General features: G+C 41.2%; 1 pseudogene; it reads right to left on the bottom strand.

The window, feature by feature from the left end:
• The window catches only part of LOC135878590 (dynein axonemal heavy chain 3-like), a 120,018-nt pseudogene that overhangs the window by 45,421 nt on the left and 51,258 nt on the right, over positions 1 to 23,339 (bottom strand).

Below are 23,339 nucleotides of genomic sequence, written 5' to 3'. Positions count from 1 at the left end.
TGTGGATCCCTGCCTGACACAAACCTTCTCACTGGACTTTTTACTGCAGATGCCTTGTGCAATGCTTAGTTTGTGCTGGGGCTTGCCAGAGCTGAGCCCTGCCACCTCTTTCATTACAAATTGAGTGCTGAGGGGAAGCAGCAAGGCCCAGGGAGCCCTCGGGGGCCAGGGGCGATGGAGGGGGGGGAACCTGGGTAGCCTGGAGGGGCCCAGGTGACAAAATACATGTTTCACCAGAGCGCCATTTTCCTTAAGGCCAGCCCTGCCCCGAGGCCTTCCTCCCGACCTTTGAGCGGGTAGCAAAGGCAGCAGACTGGGCGGCATTGGCTTGGGTGGTCCACATAGCACTGTTTCTGATGAGTGAGGTGCATGCGGCTTATGGGGCAGTACGTGATGAAACAACAAACTCCGACCCAGTGGTGAAGGCAGACATCCTGGTCTGGCTAGGGCTGACTCCAGAGGCTTATAGGCACAGGTTCTAGGTAGAACTGTTTCCGTAAGCGGCACGACCACAGGTAGTAGCCCAGAAATTATGGGACCTTGTGACATGGTGGCTCTGCCCAGAGACCAGTTCATTGGAGAAAGTTCTGGAACCGTTCTCCCAGGAGGGGAGCAGAGCTGGGAAAGGCACTTCCAGATGGCCTCAGTGGGGCAAGTGGTGGAGTGAGCTGAAGCCTTCTTTGAGGCTGAAAGAGATGAGTGGCCTGGACAGTATGGTAAACAGGGGGTGACCCAGGGAAGCTCTCAAGGGGGAACCACCCCGATTGTCCTAAAGTGAGGGTGGTCCCACCAGGGGTAGTAGCAGTTAGGGTGGGAGGAACCATAGTTAAGGGTCTTGTAGACTCGGGTTGTGGGTGCACCTTGGTTAGGGAAGACCAAGTGAGGTTAAATGGCCTGAACTGACTCCAGTTTGAGAAATGCTGCACTAGGCAATATTTAGATCAAGCAATTTTGTCACCCCACTGGATGTTACAGTTCTTAATATATAGGCCTCTCTTAAGCCTGGACCAGTCTCCTCTGTTGAAGTTTTCATCTTCTCAGTGTTATTGTTGCTTCCAGCTTAGGTGAGGGAGGAGAAAGACCAAGGCATGCTACACCTGTTCCCTATTTTATATCCTTAGTCCATATGCCTAGAAGATACTTGCCCAGATATGTCCTGGTGGGCTTTGCAGAGACACTGGGCTGGGCAATATCCCTGGTGTGGTCTTGTGCAACTAAGTCATAGAGTTGAGCAGTCCCCATTGTGTGGTGCTTGGGCAGCTGTCATTGAATTGTACATCCCTTGATTACAACGCCCCTGCTGATTAATGGTTGTTGAACACCCTCCTGGGCGGGGGTCCTTTGTATGTCACTAGCAAACTTACAGCATATTTCCGTAACAACTATACATCAATATCCCATACTGTCATACACACTAATGACATACATATTTGGACAGAATAATGGGTTTCATATATCTCACATGGCATGCCCTGTATGAACTATCACAACCATACATGAATGATGAATATGGGGGTTACAGGATGCTACCCTGAGGTACAGTGTGTCATATCTGCACAGTTCAGCACTATTGAGTGTTATGATGAGCATTGTGAGCAGGACACACCTGATCCTGCAGTATTTGCGGAGCTGCCAAAGGAGCCGCAGGAAACATGATGATTCCTTGGAGGCTAGCTTGCTGTGGGACATAGAAAGAAACAGTTCAAGGCTGTTGTTGGCATTCACAGAGCAGCTGCAGATGGTGGAGTGACAGTTCTGGGCCTGAGAAACAGCACTGACTGGTGGGATCACATCGTTATGCAGGTTTGGGATGATAAGCAATGGCTGAAGAACTTTTGGATGCACAAAGCCACATTCCTGGAAGTGTGTGAGGAGTTTGCCCCAGCCCTCTAATGCAGCAACACCAAAATGAGAGCTGCACTGCCCGTGGAGAAGTGAGAGGCAATTATGGTGTGGAAACTGGCAATACCAGAGTGCTACAGATCAGTCCGGAATAAATTTGGAGTTGGGAAATCCACTGTGGGGATTGCTGTGATGCAAGTGTGCAGGTCCATTAATCGCATTCTGCTATGAGAGACTGAGACTCTAGGCAATGTGCAGGACATAGTGGATGGTTTTCCAGCAATGGGGTTCTCAAACTGCGGTGGGGTGATAAATGGCTCTGTGGCATATCCCTGTTTTGGCACCAGACTACCTTGCCACAACAGAAAGGTCTATTTTTATATGGTAATACAAGCATGGGTGGATCCCTGGGGACCTTTTACCAACATCAATGCAGGCTGGTGAGGGAAGATGCATAATGCATGCACCCACTGGCCTGTTCAGAAAGTTGCAAGCAGAGACTCTCTTTCCAGACCAGAGGATTACCATTGAGGATGTTGAAATGCCAATAGTAATCCTGGGAGACCCAGCATACCCCTTACTCCAGTGGCTTATAAAGCCATACACTGGCAACCTCGACAGCAGTAAGGAGCATTTCAACTACAGGTTCAGCAGGTGCAGAGTGACAGTTGAATGTGCCTTTGGCTGTTAGAAAGACCGCTGGTACTGTCTACTCCCGAGATTAGACCTCAGTGAAAAAAATATCCCAATGGTTATAGCTGCCTGCTGTGTCCTGCATAATATCTGTGAAGCAAAGGGGTAAAGTTCCCACCTGGGTGGAGAGCAGCTGTCTGCTGATTTTGAGCAGCCAGATACCAGGGCTATAAGAAGAGCTCAACAGAGAGCTCTATGGCTCAGGGAGGCTTTGAAAGACCATTGTAATAGTGAGCCACAGTAATGTGTGTTGCTGTCATGTGCGCTGCCTGGCATTGTTTTTTTGCAGCCCGGTATGAACCTTGTAATGTAATGAGTGCTGTGGGGGGTGGGTAATATAACATTGCAAATGCACCTATTGCTATTATCTGTGAATGGTGTCAGCCCCAGCCAGCATATGATGTGAACTAATAAAGAGGAATTAAGTTTCCATAAATAGACTTTTATTCCAAACCCATACAAACAGATATGTTTATACTGAATGAAACTTTATAAATACAGGGAAAAGAACCTTTGAAAGGGAAAGAACGGTCATTTACATTTCACAAACACCTACACCAACCGTGTCTCTCACAGGTCAGTGATGTGCAGCTGTGATTACCTGTACTCTCCCCTGGGGAGGAGAGGTAGGGGTACTGCAGTGGTCCACATAGAATGTGGGGTGTGCATGTAGGGAGGTCCTGGAATGCAGTTCTCTATGGGGTGCAGAGGGAGGCAAACATGGGTCTGCTGAACCTGAAGGTCAACAGGAGTCTCCAGCACATATGTTTACCTCTTGAGAAGCGCTAGCATCTCTTGCTTTTTTTTTTCCTGCTGCATGTCTCTCTCCTTTTCCTGTGCTTTTCTCCTCTCCCTCTATCCCTGTCCATTCTGTCCACAAGGGTGATCCTCCAAGCCCTGTGCTCAGTATCTGAAGCATCAGAGGCTTGCAGGAACTCTTGGAACATGTCATCCCATGTCCTCTTCCTTCTCCTCCTTACCTGACTGAGCCGCTGCGCTGGTGTGGATGGAGAGACCTTCAAGGCCACATTTCCAGCTGCAAAAGACACAATGCACAGAGGTACTATTGTGAGGGTATTCACAAGATAAATGGAAACACTCCCTTTGATCCACACAAGTTACAAGCACTACATTCTCACTTCTCCTTGGGGATTCATAGAGACAGTGGCACTCCCAGCCATGGTGAGTATGGCCTGGGGGAGGGGGCAAATTGGGACAATAAGCAGGGGGTGGTGGTAGCTCATGGGCATGAGTCTATGCAGATAGGGCAATTGAACTGAATACTGGCACTGTTTTCCACAGGTGGTGGCGATTTTAGCTGATATCTCACTCCTAAGGGTAACAGAGGCTGAAAGGAAACAGCCCCTACATGTGTCTGGCTGCAGATCAGGTCTGTATGCTGCTAGCCTGTGTGCTGCAATGGTGCCTGCTGAAGTAATTGCTGAGTGGCATGGGAAAGCGTCCTATTGTGGCAGAAGAAATAAGGCAGCCCTCCCCAGGAACCTTCGGCAGAGGATTGCAGACTATCTTGAGGAAAGTTTCCTTGAGATCTCTATGGAGGATTCATGGGACATCCTGGTGCACATAAACCAATCATTCTGAAGGCCCCCTCTGCCCAGCTGTACAGGGGAATGAGAAGCAGATAGAAACTCTGCCTCTATTAGTTATTTCACTACCTTGTCTAGCCTGATTAAAAAAGAGTAAATAAACAGATGTGTCCCTGCAATATCAAAGCAAACTGCATACGCATTAAAGATTCCTTCTCCTGCATCAGGCTCGTCTGTGCTGGACTGTAGGGATTGGCTCGACTGCTCTGGAATCAAAAACAGGTCCTGGCTCACTGTGACACTGGATCCCCATGCCACTGGATCCCCCGGTCACCTGTCCCCCATACTCCTCCTCTTCCTCATCCAACACCACCTCTTCACTGTGCACTCTGGGGGCCTGTGACTGCAGCTCCTCCGAAGTATCCCTGAGGTTCTTGGGGGTGGTGGTGGGGTCTCCGCTGAGGATGGTATGCAGCTCTTTGTAAAAGCAGCATATCTGTGGCCACCCTTGCCTTCTGGTACGCCTGCCACAGCTCCTTGGCTTTCATGTGGCACTGCTACAGGTCCCCCTTGTAGCCCTTCTCCCCCACACTCCAAGACATTTGCTCGTAGATATCGATGTTTCTATGGCGTTTCTATGGCTGGGTCGGAGCTGTGCCTGCACAGCCTCTTCTCCCCACAGACCCAGGAGATCCACCATCTCCTGTGTGCTCCAGGCAGGAGTGTGTCTGCAGCATGGGGCTGGCATGGTTTGCTGGGCAATCACTAGATGAGTTCTCCACACTGAACAAACAGGAAATGGAATTTCAAAAATTCACGGGGAATGTACCTGTGTACCTGACCACTGGGCAGTGGAGTTCAAAACAGTGCGGTCATAGTGGGGCATTGTGGGACACCTCCTGTAGGCTACTGAAGTCAATGTAAGTAATGCGGTGTCTACACTGACACTGCGTCACTCTAACTATGTTGACCTAAGTGCTACGCTTCCCGCAGGGTTGGAATTATTAAGTCAGCATAGCGGGTGAGTTACAGCAGTGAGGTGAAATTTTACAGAGCTAGGTTGAAGTAAGATGCCTTGTGTCACCCTAACTCTGTAGTGTACACCAGGCCTAAGTGTGTATGTAACTTTAAGCATGTAAGTAGCCTCATTGAAACTGCAGGCTTAAATTAGGGCCTTAATGATCATTTTTCCAGTTCTAATAAGCTGGCCTTGTTCTGAGAAATTCATCATTAATTCTGGAGATAAAATTAATTGTGGCACAATTTAAAGGAGGCATATTGACTACTCAAAATAAAAAGCAAAATTCTACTGTATATTCTTAGCATGTCCATGCAAGGAAGAGGCCTTAATATAAGTATTCACTGAAAAATGTCAGTTTTCCATCCTTCATCGATTTAGTGAAACATTATTATCCTTTTTTATTATGTGACACAAAAATATTTGAAAGAGATGTATCCATCCTGATTTTTCTAAAGAATTTTTACATAATTACAAGTACATGGATGGCATTTTCCTTTTGATATTTTTTTGTTTGTGTATTACTTTGGTGCATAAAGCCACGCAGCACCAAAAGCTTGAATAACTGTTCCAGCCCAAGGATACAAATTGAAGCTGAACAGAGAAATTATTCCCTTATCAAATGATTTGTATTTCAAAGGATAGTGTGTTGTGGCGCAAGTACAAATGCTGGAGGACAAATCTCCTTAAATATAGTATTCTACTCTTAAAAGTCAAAAAGCTACAACCCCTCTGTATGGTATTGAGAAAAAACTCCACTAAATTGTTTGTGCCATCTTCAATTCCCTGAACAGCGTCCCTTAAATATTTTTTTTAGTAAGAATCATAGACTCAGGCTGCAGCATACTAATGAACCTATGCCTACCAATTACATTTTGCTCTCCATTTCAGATTAAATGATTGTTTGTCTGTCTAGCTATCTATCTCGATGCTTATATGACCTCCATCACCATGGGATTCTAGCACTTCACAAGTTTTTAAAAATATAAACAACAATAATAATAATAATAATGTTCTGTATCTTTCCGGTTAGCTACAACGCTATATGCTTTGTTAGGCTAATGACAAATAAAATGCCTGAATCTAAATGTTATGGTCGCTGTTTCATGAGGGTAATCAACTTTCCATGCATCTGTGCTGCTTTGCACAATAGAACAAAGAGACAGAAAAGGCTTTAAGGAGTTAGGAACAGCATTTTTCATCTAGAAAGGAAAAAAGATGAAATAAAAGAGAGAGCTGAAGTGTAAAAGTAGTAAAGTGCAAATATTCTTGCACATTCAGTACAGTGAGGGAGAATGGAAGGTTGTGTCAAGGAGGAAAGAGAAAGATGAGTCTCCTTCTCATATCTCTTTAGAGGCTTGAGATGTGTCTCTTCTCTCCTTCCCATTCCCAGCTTTCATACAGATGAGGGATTTCCCTCTGTCCCCTGGGGCTGCTGGATGTGTAAAAGTTTATAGAGTCACAGATTCCAAATTGTGATTCTCTAGTCTGACCTCCCGTATAACACAGGACAGAGAACTTCTCCCAAATAATTTCCAGAGTCTATCTTTTAGAAAAACATCTAATCTTTATTTAAAAATTGTCAGTGATGGAGAATCCACCATGACCCTTGGTTAATTATTCCAATAGTTAATTACCCTCACTGTTCAAATTTTACATTTTATTTCCAGTCTGAATTTGTCTAGCTTCAACTTCCAGCCACTGGATCATGTTCTACCTTTCTCTGCTAGACTGAAGAGCCCATTATTAAATATTTGTGAATATTTATATTTATATAAAAACAACAAGGAGTCTGGTGGCACCTTAAAGACTAACAGATTTATTTAGGCATAAGCTTTCGTGGGTAAAAACCTCACTTCTTCAGATGCATCTATATTTATATAGTGCATATTTATAGATGTAATCAACTCAATCCTTAATCTTCTCTTTGTTTAGCTAAATAGATTGTGCTCCATGAGTCTATCACTACAGGGCATGTTTTCTAATCCTTTGATCATTGTCCTAGCTCCTCTCTGAACCCTTTCCAATTTATCAGCATCCTTGCTGAATTTTGGTCAGCAGAACTGGACACAATATTCCAGCAGTGGTCGCACCAACTTGTCTACTCCTACCAAAGATTCCCCTGTTTATGCATCCCAGGATTACATTAGCTCTTCTGGCCACAACATCACACTGGGAGCTCAAATTCAGCTGATTATCCACCATGATCCCCAAATCTTTTTCCGAGTTGCTGCTTCCTAGGACAAGTAAGTATGGCCTACGTTCTTTGTTCCTAGATGTATACATTTACATTTAGACATAAAAATTCATATTGTTTGCTTGTGCCCATTTTACCAAGCGATCTAGATCATTCTGAATCAGTGACCTGTCCTCTTCGTTATTGACTACTCCACAAATTTGTGTGTCATCTGCAAACTTGATCAATTATGATTTTTAGTTTTCTTCCAGGTAATTGATAAAAATGTTAACTAGTGTAGGGCCAAGAATTGATCCCTGTGGGACCTGAGTGGAAACTTACCTGTTCAATGATGATTCCGTGTTTATAGTTACATTTTGAGACCTAACAGTTAGCCAGTTTTTAATCAATGTAATTTGTGCCATGTTAATTTTATATTCTTCTAGTTTCTTAATCAAAATGTCATGTGATATCAAGTCAAATGCCTTACAGAAGTCTAAGTATATTATGTCAACAATATGATCTTTATAATCTCATAAAAAAAGATATCATGTTAGCTTGACAGGCTCTATTTTCCATAAACTCATGTTGATTTGCATTACCCTCCTTTAATTCGTTATTAATCGAGTCCATATCAGCCATTCCGTTATCTTTCCCAGGATCGATGTCAGGCTGACAGGTCTATAGTTACCTGGTCCATCCTGTTTACCCTTTTTAAAAATTGGCACATTAGCTTTCTTCCAGTCTTCTGGAACTTCCCCAGTGTTCCAAGACTTATTAAAAAAATCAAAATTAATGGTCCAGCGAGCACCTCAGCCAGGTCTTTTAAAACTCTTGGATGCAAGTTATTTCAACCTGCTGATTTTAAAATGTCTAACACTAATAGCTGTTGTTTAACATCCTCCAGAGATACTAATGGATGGAAAGTGTGATTATCAACATATGATGAGACTATCATCTGTTTTTCCCCAAATAGAGAACAGAAATATTTATTGAACAGTTCTACCTTCTCTGTATTATTATTGATAATTCTACCATTTCCATACCATTGTCATGATTCTTTTTTGTCCCTAATACATTTGAAAAAGTTCACCTTATTGTCCTTGACTTTGTTGGCCATAGGTCTTATCAATATTTTATCATTCTTAATTTCTGTTTTATATTCATTACTATCAACTTCCCCTTTCTTCCACTTGCTATATTTTATTTTTTGTAGCTGCATTCACCTCCCCTCTAACACAGGTTGCTGTTTTTTTTAACTAGTACAACCTTCTTCCTTGATTGTGGTTTTGGGGTCATCTAGTAAAAGATTCTTAAACAATTCCCAGTTATTATTTAAATTTTTCTGATTAAATTCTTACTCCCAGCTGATTTGGCTCATAATTATTTTCACATTTTGTGAAATTGGCCCAATTAAAGTACCAAGTATTTATATTACTGGTCTGGACTTTATCCTGCTTGCACATTATAAATGTCATGACCACTTGCACCTAAGCTACCATTAATTTTTAGTTCTGTGATCAGTTCCTCTTTATCTGTTAAGACAATGTCTAATAAAGAATTCCTCTACATTGGTTGCAACACTTCTTGAGCTATGAAATTGTAATCTATAATGTTCAGAATTTCCAAGGATGTTTTAGTCCTGGCAGCATGAGAACTCCAGCATATGTCACTCAAATTGAAGTCCCCCATAATGATGCAGCTTTCCCCCCTATACATTATAGATAGGTACGTAAGGCAGTGGCCATCCTGTTCTCCAGTGTAATTTTGTTGTCTGTAGCAGACAACAACTAATTCCTCATCTTGCGCTTTATCTGTTAGGGCATTGATCCATAATCATTCAAGTTCATTTTTCTTCTGAGTTATCGGTGACTCAGAAACAACATGTTTGACACTGAGTGCCCCTCCCCCTCCCCTTTTGCCCACTCAATCATTCCTAAATAGGTCCTAAGGAACCAGCCACTGGTTCTTAAGAAGGCACTAGCCACTCATTTCCTCTCCATCTCATTTCTCACACTGCTAGTCTATTTGTTCAGTGCTCTTGCACTACCTTACATAATTCAGGAAGTATGAGAAGGATGCCAGTGATTCACACTCTGCTCATTCTGTAGACACTTCAATGTGAGAGCAGCACTGATCAGATTTATAGACAGTGGATGAAATCCTGACCTGATTAAAGTCACTGGCAAAACTCCCTGGGTGACAGCTGCACATGGGACACTAGAAAATCACAGGCAGGTCATGAACCACTATGGGAATCCCACTGGTCTTGAATCAAGCATATGTTCTGTAAGTGAACAAGAAAGTATGTTAGTTCCAGATGTGATGAAAACCAAAGAGCCCTGCTTTGATTAAAAATGATGGGTGAAGTGCTAGTCAATGGAAGTTTTGCCATTGACTTCAATGGGACCAGGATTTCATCCAATGTCTCTGTTTAAAGTAACCTGAAATTACAAATTTCAGAGACTTTATTACATCTTATTGGCTTTGAACACTACTATTGTTAATTTCCATGGCAGGGAAATGAAAGCAGCTTTACAACACGGACTGGTAGCTACCACTTAGGAAACTACTGTGTAACCATGATGTTAATAGAGGTCCAGTCTTATTCAACATTATTAATAATCACGTGGAAAAGAGGCTGTTTACCAACAAATGTCATTAGGGAACTGAAGGGATTGATTTATGAGGAAAGATTAAAAGCCTGAGCAACAATTTGGGCTATGGAGTGGGTAGATAAAAGAACCATCTAGAAATATCTGAAGCAGATAAACATCAAGGATGGAAAGGACTTATTGAAAGTAGTATCAGGAGGTATAACTAGGAGTGATAGGATGAACTTTAAAAAATATACACTTGCGGCTGACTATATAACAAAATGTTGACAGTAAAACCTATTGTATAGTGGAACAGTTTTCCAAGGCTAGGCATAAAGCCTTGTCTCGTGGGACATTTAAAGCTAGACTCAACAAAGTACCTTATAATGTGGGGACAAATCTGCCACTGGCTCTGCCATGGAGGAGATGACCCAATATATCTTTTTCTTCTCTAATTTCTATAATTCTATGAACTTCCTTCCTGCACTTTGAAAACCGAATTCATTTCTGTCCATCCACCGCTGCCAGTAGTCTTAAAAGAATGGAAAACTTCACCCCAAAAAGTTTCAGCTGCCTTTTATTGCAATCTTTAGTCACTGTCACATCATAGTCTTCAGGCTATTTGCACTACAAAGATTTGTTTAGGTGCTAAGTTTAATGACAGGTTTATTGGATGTAGAGAAAAACACAATAGGAGGCGTGATTCTGACTTCTAGCTGTTATGTATCATTTTATCCTCCTTAGGTACCCTTTTTCTATGGAAGCCAGGAACACGGTTTGTGTCAATGTTACAGACACTGCATGATCTGCTGTGCACTGTTTTGAAAAGACAAATTAATTGTTGTCAAAATGCTATTATTGAACAAAGAAACTTCCAGTCTCAAAGAGTGTAGTGTCATTTCCTGAAAGGGCATTTTTTTGATACTTTACTGGAAATCTTCAGGAATTTTTTAACACATCTGAAACCCAATATTTCACTTAAACTGTATTAAGCTAGAAATGCAGTACACTAAATGAAACAGAAAGAAAAGAAAGAAAGAAAGAAAGTCTCTTTATTAAAAAGAGGAATGAACGAAACTAAATACTCTGAGGAAGCTACTCAGAGAATGAGACATAGTGATCTGTCCATGGTGAGTAGTTTATTATTATTATTTACCACTCAGTATGTACCAGAGCATTTGTATCTGTTGAATGGCAAATGAACTAGGATGTTGACAGGACAAAGGGCCAGGAAAGGAGATATTTAGAGCTGGAAAAATTATTCATTGCTAGTAAATTTCCTGATAAACATAACTTTTTTTTCCTGTTCACAAACTAATCTTGATTTCTATGTATTATCATTATCCTTAAACATTTGCTGAATATTTCATCCAAATAAATTTCACTCAATGGGTTGTTTGTGAAATGACATTCACTTTGGAATGAGGTCGGGAAGTATTATTAGCCCTATTTTGCAGAAGGAGATATGCTCATATCACTAGACCATCCTTTTCTCCCTGGATAAAATAAGCTGCATTGGAAAGGAAGCTAAGGCTATGCTTACACTACAAGCACTACAGCAGCACTTCTGCAGTCTTGCAACCACATCACTGTAGTGTTGACACTTCCTACATCAATGGAAGGGTTTTTTTCCTGTCAATATAGTTAATCCAACTCTCCCAGAGGCAGTAGCTAGGTTGACAGAAGAATTTTTCCATTGACCTAGTTGCGTCTACACTGGAGGTTGAGTTGACCTAACTATAGTACTTGGGGAGTGAGTAATGTAGCTAGGTTGATCTAATTTTAAAGTATAGAGCACTCCTTTTTTTAGCTTCTATCAGCCCCTCTGAAGTGGATGAGAGGAAGGGTCAGTGGAAGCTAATCAATAGGAGGCATCATCTACCCTTCATCACATGGATGTGTGATGCATCAAGAGGTAAAGCCAGAGTACACCTCAGACACAACAGTATTGGGGAGGGTTGGAGGGATGAATAGATGGATACTGGTAAGAGGGCTTAAAATGTGTGGGGTGCAAAAAGATTACAAAAATGATAACCTTTCTGTTGCCAGCAGTGGAATGAGCTGTTATGTGGACTATTATATGTAATGTTAAGAATTCTGTAAAGGCACTAAAGTGGTCTAATGTATATAATTTATTATAAAGAAGCTATAGCCTATAAATTGCTAAATGGAATAGCTCCGAGAAACAGGAAACCATGGGACAATAGGAATAATTTCAAAAAATAGTTTTTCAAGTGATACAGACACATCTCAAAGGTTTCTACACGGAATAAACTTCAGACTGAAATAAACATCAATTTTGTACCTAGTCACATTAGCTGATTACATCATGCACTATATTTAGAATGCCTCCAGTATAACCATGGAAACAGCTTTTGCTTAAACGCTCAAATTTAGTTCAATATTAGCTTAAGATGTAGAAATACTTTAGAAAGCTCACAAATTAATTTCTCACTATTATTGTAGGCTTGCATACTTAGCTGTGTGGGTTTTTTTGTACACTATGTACACAGAGATACCAAATTTATGATAGAGACTGGAGAGAGAGAGAGAATACAAAACCAAAGGAGGATTTGGAGTATATCTTAATCATCTGCCCCCAGTTGTTTACTAGAACTGAGCCAATACTTGATATTCTGTTTGGTGGCAGAACTGAAAAAAAATCAGAAAAAAATTCTTTTTGGCTTAACCTGAAACAGAATTTTTTTGTTTGTTTTTTCCTTGCTGAAACTAGAACAACAAAAAACAAACAATCTCATTTTGGGTTGAACTAAATCTTTCATTCTATGTAAAACATTTCCCGCCCCCATTTTCTGTTTGGTTTTGGTTTTAGGTGGCATTTTTTTGTGTTTTTAATAAATGTAGCTAAATTTAAAAATGAAATGTAGTTTTGAAATGAAAAGTCAAAATGTTTTGAAAATGCTGAAATGAAAGAGTTTGACATTTTCAATATTTCCCCCCAGCCAAAACCGGTCACTGAATTTGATCTGAATTCACAGTTTCAGTGAACCTGAAACTGCATTTTTTGGGTGAATAAACTATTTGAAAATTTCCTCCTGTTCTACTCTGTATCTTATTTTTTTTTAAAGGTTTGATATTAGACACAGGTTTAAAAACCACGTGCACTTGAGGTTGTTTTAATACAACAATGCAACATTGCAGGAAACATCTAAAAAACACTTACAACCAGCATCAGCACTACAAAAACACATGTAAGAGCACACTTTAAATGAGCAGCCCCATTGCAAAATACAGGTGATAAACAGATTCAGATTTTGGAACTGGTATGGGTGAGCTACGCACTCAGACACCAGAGGCAAGGAATGCATGGGAGGGAACAGAAATTGCTGTCCATTCAGGGGCTCATAGGGAAACGAAGACAGATTCAGCTGTTTGTCACACAGCAACAACCAAGTGGCCCTATGAGAATGGGAAGCAAAAAGCAGACCTGGCAACCTGTCTCAACCCTGGAGAGAGGATCAAACAGGTGGAAGAGTGGGTGGAAAGAGCCATGCATGAGATTCTCACTTCAGGCATGAGTCTTGGCAGTTGTGCACCCAGATGGTGTCTTTTGTTTGCTTGGAATTCTGTATATTTCTGATTGGTGCGTGATCACATGACTCTGATTAGCTTGTTGCACTCTACATCACTGCATAAGAAACTGCAAGAAAACACAATCATTAGGAAATCTGGGAATGATATTTCCTAGCAACAAAAGAACGGCATTTGTTTCACTTGATTGAAAACTTTATAGGCAGCATATAGTTGCTAGTAAAACAAATATTCTGCACACCAAGTGCACTTGCAGTTATCCAGATCTGGATTCAAGGCCTGAATTGGACTGGCTTGCACCAGTTTAGCAACTTGGTACTTGTTCTGAAGATGTCATTGAATGGTTCAGAATTTCAGCTTTCAGAAAAAAATTAGTGACCACTACATGCCTATATGAGGATCTCTCCAGCAAGATCAGCACTATTCACAACCAGGCTAGACTGAGTGGCAGGTTCCTTGCAGAAAATCCTGTCAATTTCCTCATAAGAGGGATCTTGTGTGAGTTCCTATAGGAGCTGTTTTGGTCCTATGCATCTCTCTAGGTCTGTCAGAGGTTTCATCAATGCATTTCATCTTGGGGCTACCTCAGTTTGGTCATCTGTCCAGACAGCTGCTTATAAATCTTTGCACGGGATCATAGGGTTAGAAGGGACCTCAAGGGCCATCTAATCTAACCCCCTGCCAAGATGCCGGATTTGTTGTGTCTAAACCATCCAAGACAGATGGCTCTCCAGCCTCCTTTTGAAAACCTCCAGTGATCCTGGCATGTCTTTTCTGGCATGGACTGGGCATGCTACTCATCCCACAGAACAATACACCGACAGGCTCCAGCCAGAGGCAATGACACATTCTGAACAAAGGGAAAGTGCTCTTCACTCATTCTGAAAGCAACTCACTAGCAAATGGGACTCGTGCATTTGCCAGCAGCATTACTTGAACAGGTGGGAGACCTCTAGTCCAAATGACCCCAAAGCAGTGGAGGACAGAATACTAACCTAACAGGTTACGTCTGCAGTGATTAGAGCAGTTTAGGATAATGGGGAAGGACTATTTGCTCCAATTCAGTTAAATGAGCAGTGGGATGTGACTATACTGCCACAAAGCCTTTACTTCTCACCAATATGGAGTTACTTCAGATATGATATGCAGTAGCTTCTGCTAAAGTCCAAAGAGCCATTGATGGGAAAGAATTTGTGTGTGGACACATGGTAGTTCCCACTGATATGAGGACAATTATACTAAGACAATTTTTATCTAAAGACAAGGCCTAAATCTGTTGCAAGGAAAACCATGAAAATATGAACGGTATAACCAATACAGAAATGTCCACCTGAGTTTGTTCAGAGAGCTGGAGACAAAAGGTCTTAGGGTATGTCTACACCCAGCCGCTAGTTCGGCGGCTGGGAATCGAAGTTCTGGGTTCGACTTATCGCGTCTTGTCTGGACGCGATAAGTCGAACCAGGAAGTGCTCGCCGTCGACTGCGGTACTCCAGCTAGACGAGAGGAGTACCGCGGAGTCGACGGGGGAGCCTGCCTGCCGCGTGTGGACCGAGGTAAGTTCGAACTAAGGTACTTCGAACTTCAGCTACGTTATTCACGTAGCTGAAGTTGCGTACCTTAGTTCGATTTGGGGGTTTAGTGTAGACCAAGCCTTAGAGGTATGAAGTGCCCATTCATCTCAGTGGGTATTTAACTCAGATGCCTGTTGGTGATAATTTAAATGTTGGCTTTGTTAAGTATTTCACTGCAGATCAAAGCATGTAAGAAAGGAGAGGGACAATTATATTATGAAATCTGTACAATAGTCTGTGACACCTTAGTTTAGTGCCATGATGGTGCTTGGGGGACACCACTCCTCTCTGTCCTACTGCTCCAAGGAGGTATGACTGGCAACAAATGCTCCTCAAAAGGCCAGCTGGAGGAGGCAGTAGTGGTTGTTGGAGGTCTCCTCTTCTCTTCCCTGCCACCTAGGGAAACGAGGAGGCACCTCGAATGGTGACAGGCACTAGGTTGTCTCCCCTCACAGCAGTGGTGGCAAAGCCCCACTGAGTAGCTGCAGCATGGAGCCTTGAATACTATAGTGACCTAATCTGCTCTAGTAGTAGGGGTATGGGGCACAGTAATTTTCTTTCTAGGGGCTGCTGCCAGCTCTCTGAAGGCTCACACAGACATCACTGTATCAGTTACAGCCATGTTACGTTATCGAGTGTTTCTTAGCTTCCATGAGGGACAGAACTATAACTTATTTTTTAAATGAAAGTTTAGATTCTGACATCATCACCTGACTCTAGAACTGGGGTCGTAGGAGGGGCCTGTTGTCATTATGCCTTAATACAGCTCTCTTGATGGGTGTATCCAAACTCTACTGAGTAGGAACCAAACCTGAGGAGTTTAGCTGAGCCTATCAGACCATTCATGATCAAATTTTTGAATGGTTGCACAGACTGCTGTGAGTGGTGTCTCATTTTGGTGTCTCAAATGGGTGGGGCTCGGTTTGTGGGAAAAGCTTGGAAAAGTACCACCACTTTTCCCCTCCATTTCCCCCAACTAGAGGACTAGGTAACTTCATAGATTGTTGCACTAATTTGGCACTTACGCAGATCTATGTTCAAGGCTTAAACTGGATTGGGTTGTACTGAGTCAGTGACCTGGTACTACTATTTTTTTTTTTTTTGAGGCTGCCATCTTGTTCTATAGTGTAAATTCATGTTATGGCATTATTAACTCAAGATACAATAAGAGACCTTAATGGATTCTTCAGTGTTGTAGTCTGTTCTGTAAACCATTCAAAGTAGTAAATCACAAGCTAGACTTTGTAAAAGCTCCAAAAGCTGAATGCTTAAAATCCATACCAGATTTTTGTTGAAAAAAGTTAACGTTCACGTGCAAACAAAACAATGTAATCAGTGTTAATATTTTTGCAACCAACATGCTCTAAAGCACCAGTCCATGTTCAAGACTGATAATCTCAAAGACGTTAGCTTAAACAGCAAAGCCTTTAAAAAAATAATTCTCACCAGTGTTTAACAGCATGTCTGCTCCTATCAGTGGACATTTGAAATGGAAAACCAGATTACTAATGCCAAGGAGCTAATTAGTAGAGTAAAAATATATTTGATACTATCAAATTTTACTCTTTTCTCCACTCTTCTAATATTATCGTAAAAAGATGGCAGCTGGACTCCCCTCCACCTCCCACATGTTAAAAATATTCCTGGAAAATAATATGTCACTGAACTGAAACCTTGTATTACAAATCCAAGTTTTAGCTTGAAGCAATATTTTCAAATAGTCAAATGTGAAAACCCTGAAAATAGGGACTTCGCTGGAAATGCACTTACCTAAATGGTAAAATGCTGTTTTACTGTGTCTTATTCTCAATAATGGTGTATGAGGGGCAAAGATGCTTTCCATCTACGTTAATTTGCTAAATTAACACCTCCAAGTCATTTGCAACTCACTCTAATCCTCCAGTGTACCACAGACAGTTCCATAGTCCTACATAATATGCATCAGCTGAATGGATTCCAGTTTATCAGGAAACTATAAATTGCAAAATACCAGGCTGAAACTGAAGTAATAAACCCAGTGATCACTGTCCCATACATTTAGGCTGTTATTTTGGGCCTCCTGGGATATCAGTGCTGTATAAACCATTTCTCAAGAATCCTGTCAGCTATATGAATCCTTTGCAACTGCTTTCACTAATATATTACAACTTGTTCATGAAACTGAAGAATAAGTTATAGAATCAGCATGGTCACTGTGGGATGGGAAATTATGTGAAAACTATCTGGATAGAGTCTCCTTTTTCCTTGCTGTGTATGACCATACTAAAAGAGCATGCAGGTATTCATTTCCCCCTCAAGCCTGCCTTTTAGGTGCCCAAAAAGATTGTAGTAGAGTTATATAGACCTTTTGAGATATTCATACAGGCAGATTTGTACTCAGCAAGGCTAAGTCATGCTGAAGTTGCCCATGTTACCATGGCTATGATACTATTTATACATGTCCTAGTTCTCATTGAGTATGTGCAATGAGCTGGATATCACATCCCTTGTCATAGTATAGACCAAGGGTCAGCAACCTTTCAGAAGTGGTGTGCCGAGTCTTCATTTATTCACTCTAATTTAAGGTTTTGCTTGCCAGCAATACATTTAAACATTTTTAGAAGGTCTCTTTCTATAAGTCTATAATATATAACGAAACTATTGTTGTATGTAAAGTAAATAAGGTTTTTAAAATGTTTAAGAAGCTTCATTTAAAATTAAATTAAAATGCAGAGCCCCCCAGGACCCAGGCAGCGTGAGTGCCACTGAAAATCAGCTTGCGTGCCACCTTTGGCACGCGTGCTATAGGTTGCCTACCCCTGGTATAGACCTATTCTAAGTCACATGCTTAAATTCATCCCTACCGAAAACCGCACTTAAAGAATGTGCTTTACTATAATCACATTATTAAGTCCCATTGACACCAATGGGATTTAAGCACAGGCTTAAAACGTATGTGTTTAAATGCCTTTTCTGAATTAGGCAACTTCCCTGAATCGGGGCCTAAATTATCACACACGTCTCTTAAAAATAAGATGCTGCTCACGATGGAGCCCAGATAGAGCATAGAAATAAATCAAGGGCTTTGACACCCAGCATGTGACCTAATCAGCTCCATTCTGGGTCTCAGTGTAGGGGGACTGCCAACATATTTAAAATGTAGCACATGTAAAATAAAGGGAGATAAGCATATTGGTCTTTTCTGGTAGGATGCAGTGTATTTTTATGTTTTCTTCTGATAAAAATAAATGGAAAAGGCTACTTATTTTTCACAAAGTATTAAAGAAGAAACAAACTATTTAACTTATATGGTCCTAGCTTGGTGACACTGTTCTGTAAAAAAATCAGGCTCCATTTCCCATGCAAACAGCTTCTCTACTTCAACTACCCTACCCCAGTGACTCACAGGATGTAGCCACAATGAGGTAATATTATATATATATATATATAGAGAGAGAGAGAGAGATGTATATATAAAATAGAGTCCCTTGCAGGAAAATATTGTACAGTACTTTAGAATAAATATAACTGTAAGAAGAGTTCAGTTGTAGGTGATATTACTTACAACAATTTGGTAGAATCTATTAAAACATTATCTTTGCCGCAGTCATAATTGTATGAGCAAGGTACAGTGTTTATCTTTATAGTGTTATAACTCAAATAACTACTGGATTGTGCTTTGAACTCAAATCCATAAACTAGTTATCTGTGGTATTCTGTCAAAAGGGACCACACTACTTTGATTAATAGAGTTAAACTCTGAGTAAAGATTTTTTTAAATCTTGAGTCTTAGGGCCTTACTAAAAATGACGATATTGACTTTACATAGTGCTATTCATCATGGATGACCCCAAAGTGCCTCACACACACACACACACACACACACACACACACACACACACACACACACACACACACACACACACACACACACACACACACTATCAGCAGACTGGGTCATAGGCGGTCAAGCCTAGTGGTCCGAGTGGGAGTCAGGCTTACTGATTAGAGTTCAAATGCCAGAGCCAAGGGTTGAGGCAGAGTTGGAGTCAGGAGTCAGAGCCAAGGGTTGGAACCAGATTAAAAGAGTCAGCAAAGGCAGAAGCAGAGCTGGTTCTGAGGCAGGAGCAAAGCTGGAACAGAATGGGAACAAGGCTTGGTGCAGGGCAGAATCTGGGCTGGAGTTGTGAGGAGAAAAGCAGGCTTGGAGAGACAAGCACAAGGAGGCAGAGAGTCCGTGGGCATCTGCGTTGAGCAGCCAGCAAGCTACTGCTGCTGCTATGTTTAAGAACCAGCCTGCTGGCTTTCTCAGCCAATCAGGCAGGGTGGTCCATCAGGCAGTCTAGCTGGCTCATTAGGGCATCAGAAGTTCTGAGCAGGCATAGCTGAGGGCCTTACTCCTGATACACGTACACACACCCGAACAATGGACAGGAGCACTTTTTCTCACCACTGAAACTTAGCTATTGTGGGGGTGAGATTCAGCAACCATTTAACAATGCAGAATAAAATTACACATCAAGTTAGGACAGAAAATGAAGAATAGCTTTTCCAACTGAAACTACAGGGAGAACTTAAGGTAGCAGAACAGATTCACCCAGACTGGAATTTTTCAAGACATCAACATTAACAACCCGACTCTTAGAGACAGTGCCAAGTATCTTTAATAAACAGAGGTGTCCAGGACCCCTGCTGCTATAGGTCTCATCTGCAAGATGGCATCTCCAGCAGTATGGCACCCTCTGACACCATTAGGGGCACTTTTCCCTCTGACTGAGAGGGAAAAGTTCAGTCTACTGAAACCCCACCACTGCTTGCTGCAGAATCTAGGTGTTCCTTAGAGGTTTCCCATCTAAGTAATGATGATTTACCCTTCCTTGGCTTAGTGAGGTCTGAGAGGGTCACTGCATAAGGGGGTAGAGTTGAAAACCAATCAACAACTGATATTCTGCACACTGTACCATATGAGTGTTATATGTTTTGCATAGTTAGTATGGCAAAAAATGTAAGCCCGGTCTCTGGCCACGCATATTATATATGAAATTAACAGAGAACTTCATAAAAATATCAGTATCAAGTCAAAATTAAGTCAAAATTAATTTTTTCCATTTTTCATTTCAGGAGTTGTCCAATGTATTAAAAATTGAACTGAGCTATTGTTTTGATGTTATAAAATGTCTGCTATCCCAAACTGGATTCTTTACATTATGAAAAGTATTGACAGTCCTTCTTCATTTGCATGGGGTTTTATGTAACTGAAGTAAAGTTCTATACATCATATTTTTCATATGAATTTAAGTCAATAAAAATCAGGGTGCCTTTTGAGGAAAATGGATCAAAAGTGGAACTTCTGAAGTGCCTTCATATGAAACTGCACATTTCAAAAGATCTACTAAATTAAAAACAAGACTCTGGCCAGAGGCATTGGAAGCCATCGGGAATCTATGAAATTGCTCCATATATGTGCAACAATGAAAATATTTTGCACAAGCAAATGCTGGAGGATTAGTTTTTCTGGCCAAATGAAGCCTCATGGACTACAGACATGAGAGTGGCTTATTAATATTTTGGCAGCTGACATGCACCTAGGAGTATTCGATAGAGATTACTTCATGTCTAGTAATACTACTAGATTTCTGGTTAAAGCACTGTTAGTAAGTGAAGGCAAACAGAATTATTGGGAGCATCTCGGCTTTAAGCAAGTGGAATGTGGAGTGGTTGTTAAAATGATATCCAGCCCCACAACCAAGGGCCAATGTGTGAGGCTGCTCTGCATCCGAAGAAGTGAGATTTTTACTCACGAAAGCTTATGCCCAAATAAATCTGTTAGTCTTTAAGGTGACACCAGACTCCTTGTTGCTCTGCAGATATCTCCCACCTTACTCCCTCACAGACGCTATTTCAGCCTTTCAGTTGGAATAGCAGCTGTAGTTCATCCATGGTTAGTTGTACGGGGTACTGGGGATACTAGATATATAAATGTAGATCTATGCCCCAGGCCTTACCCCGGCACCACCTCTGACCCACTCTTATTGTGGCCTTCTGCATTGGCCTATTTTCAGTTCCAGTGGTTAGATAAGAACAATGCAGCTCTGTTCTTGGATGGCAGTAAGTTTGTAGTGTGTCTTTCTTGGCTCACTTGGTAAAACCTAGAAACAGTGATAACCACAACTCACTATTATGGGCAGCATAATGATAATAAGCTTCATCATCAAAATGAAATTATGATATTTTACTCATCACAGTTGGAAATTCTTTCTCCTCAGGCTTCAGAGTATCAGTCAAGAGAATATGTCATATCAAATCACGAAGGAAAATGACAAGGGGGTTTTAATATCTCATGGTATTCTTTTAAAAATAGTTTATCTTAGGGAGCTCAATTGATGTCAGGAACACTAACAAAAAGAGTGGCATGAAAATAATTGTCACTGTGCAAATATCATGGAATGGAGTGCATATTTTTTAATTTCAATATGTGACCAATGATAGATAGTTAGGAATGATTCTTCTCTTAAGGCACAGTCACTCAGTAAAGGATAACAAAAGCCAGCTGGAGAGTATAAAAACCCTTTGGTCTGCTTTGAAATTTAGAATGCAGTCTTTGACTTTGTTAAGATAAAGTCAAAGGAGAAATGAATTATTTATATAAATGTTGCCTTAGTAACACTGCAGCAAATAAAATAATGAAAGCTGCCTCTTGTTTTTAAGGAAAGCATAAGTTTTAGCTCATTGGCACTGAAAGCTAAGCATGCTCTTAAGGAAATTGTCAGGCAATTTTCCTATCTGGTCATACAGGAGAACAGTATCATAACTGCATATGTCTGACTTACTGTATGTGGTCATTTATTGTTCATGTTGAATAAAGGAGACTTGACAGCAACCGATGCCTCACTGAGACTCATCTTGTGTGGGACAGAGCATTCCAATGTTGTCTAACACCTACTTCCACATTGTGGAACATTTTTCTATTGTTCTTCTTTTTTCAATAACCTAATACATTCATTGCAAAAATATTTATTAAAAGAATACTAAGGTTTCAAAGCAAAGGACTCAAAAAATCAAGAAATGGCAAAGTTAAAAGCTAAAAATAACCAGTTTTATGGTAATACCTGTAGATCCAGAGGCTGGGATTTCCAAAGAAATGTAAGGCAGTTAGGTACCCACATCATATGGAAAATTAACAGGATATGGGAGACTGACTCTTAAAATATGGCTGAGATTATTCAGAGTAACATATATACATAAATGTGGTGTGTGTGCACGTGTTCACCATAAACATGTTGGTTTATAGCTTAATAGAAAACATTTTAGTTTACACAAAGCATAAGAAAGCATGGTAAACACCAGGGAACAAAATCTGACCTCACATCATCCACGTGAATGTCAAAAAGGTTAAGCAAGCAGCTTCAGAAAGGATCATACCACCCTCCTCCCCCACTGACTACTGGGGATGTATTCCAATTCACCTTGGCAAAAATAATAATTGGTCACATTCCATTACTTCTAACAATGGTAAACTAAAGAGAAAAAAGAGAGAGAGATGAGCTTAGGCAATGTGTGCATATATTTAAATACTGTGTAGATAGGATAGCTCCACATTTAACTTATGCCATTTACCAGCTGGAATGAGTTCCTTTACAGCATAGTATGTCTGTTTTATCTTTCCCTATCCACTTCCCCCTCCTGTCCTCCTCCTCCCCTCTCCCCCAGATATGCTACCATACACTGAGTACATCCAGAATACTTTTACCTGTACCATTGAGGCTAGTGGGGAGCAAGGAAGAGAGTTAGTGGAGGATGGTCAGAGTTTCCTGGCCTACAGAGCCTGCCAGGGTAGACTGTAGGGGAGGCAGAGATACATTCCTCACGTCCAACACCCTGTAGATTTTGAGAATCCCGCACTACCAGTCCAAAACGCTGGCCCATTTTTGTGCCTGCCGAATATAGATTTCTCACTTCTATGAGCTAAGAGAGAATATGGACCCACACATTTACTTTATCTTATTCAATAATAATAATAAATAATCTTGATCTGTTTGAATACTTTCAAAACAGTGTTTGCAAACATTCATTGACATGCTAATCCCTGTTTGGTTCAGCCATCCTCATATGCCTTATTATTTGTCAGGGCCACATTGGTTTTGGGGGACACAGGAAAATCTGAAACCTAGAACCCCCTACTTTTAAAAAAAAATTACCACTGAGAGGGGGGATTGGAGAACTAGCCTGCCCCACACTCACCCCACAGTAGTGACTCCTGTCTCTTGGGGATGAGCTCTGCTCTCCACACCAGGTGCCACTTCGCTGGTCATGATGGAGGTGGGCGGCAGACCAAATCTGAGTGATGCTGTGATCCTGTGCAC

This window comes from Emys orbicularis, chromosome 1 (genome assembly GCF_028017835.1).
Source record: "Emys orbicularis isolate rEmyOrb1 chromosome 1, rEmyOrb1.hap1, whole genome shotgun sequence".
Lineage (NCBI taxonomy): Eukaryota > Metazoa > Chordata > Testudines > Emydidae > Emys > Emys orbicularis.
This window is presented reverse-complemented; position numbering and strand designations above follow the sequence as displayed.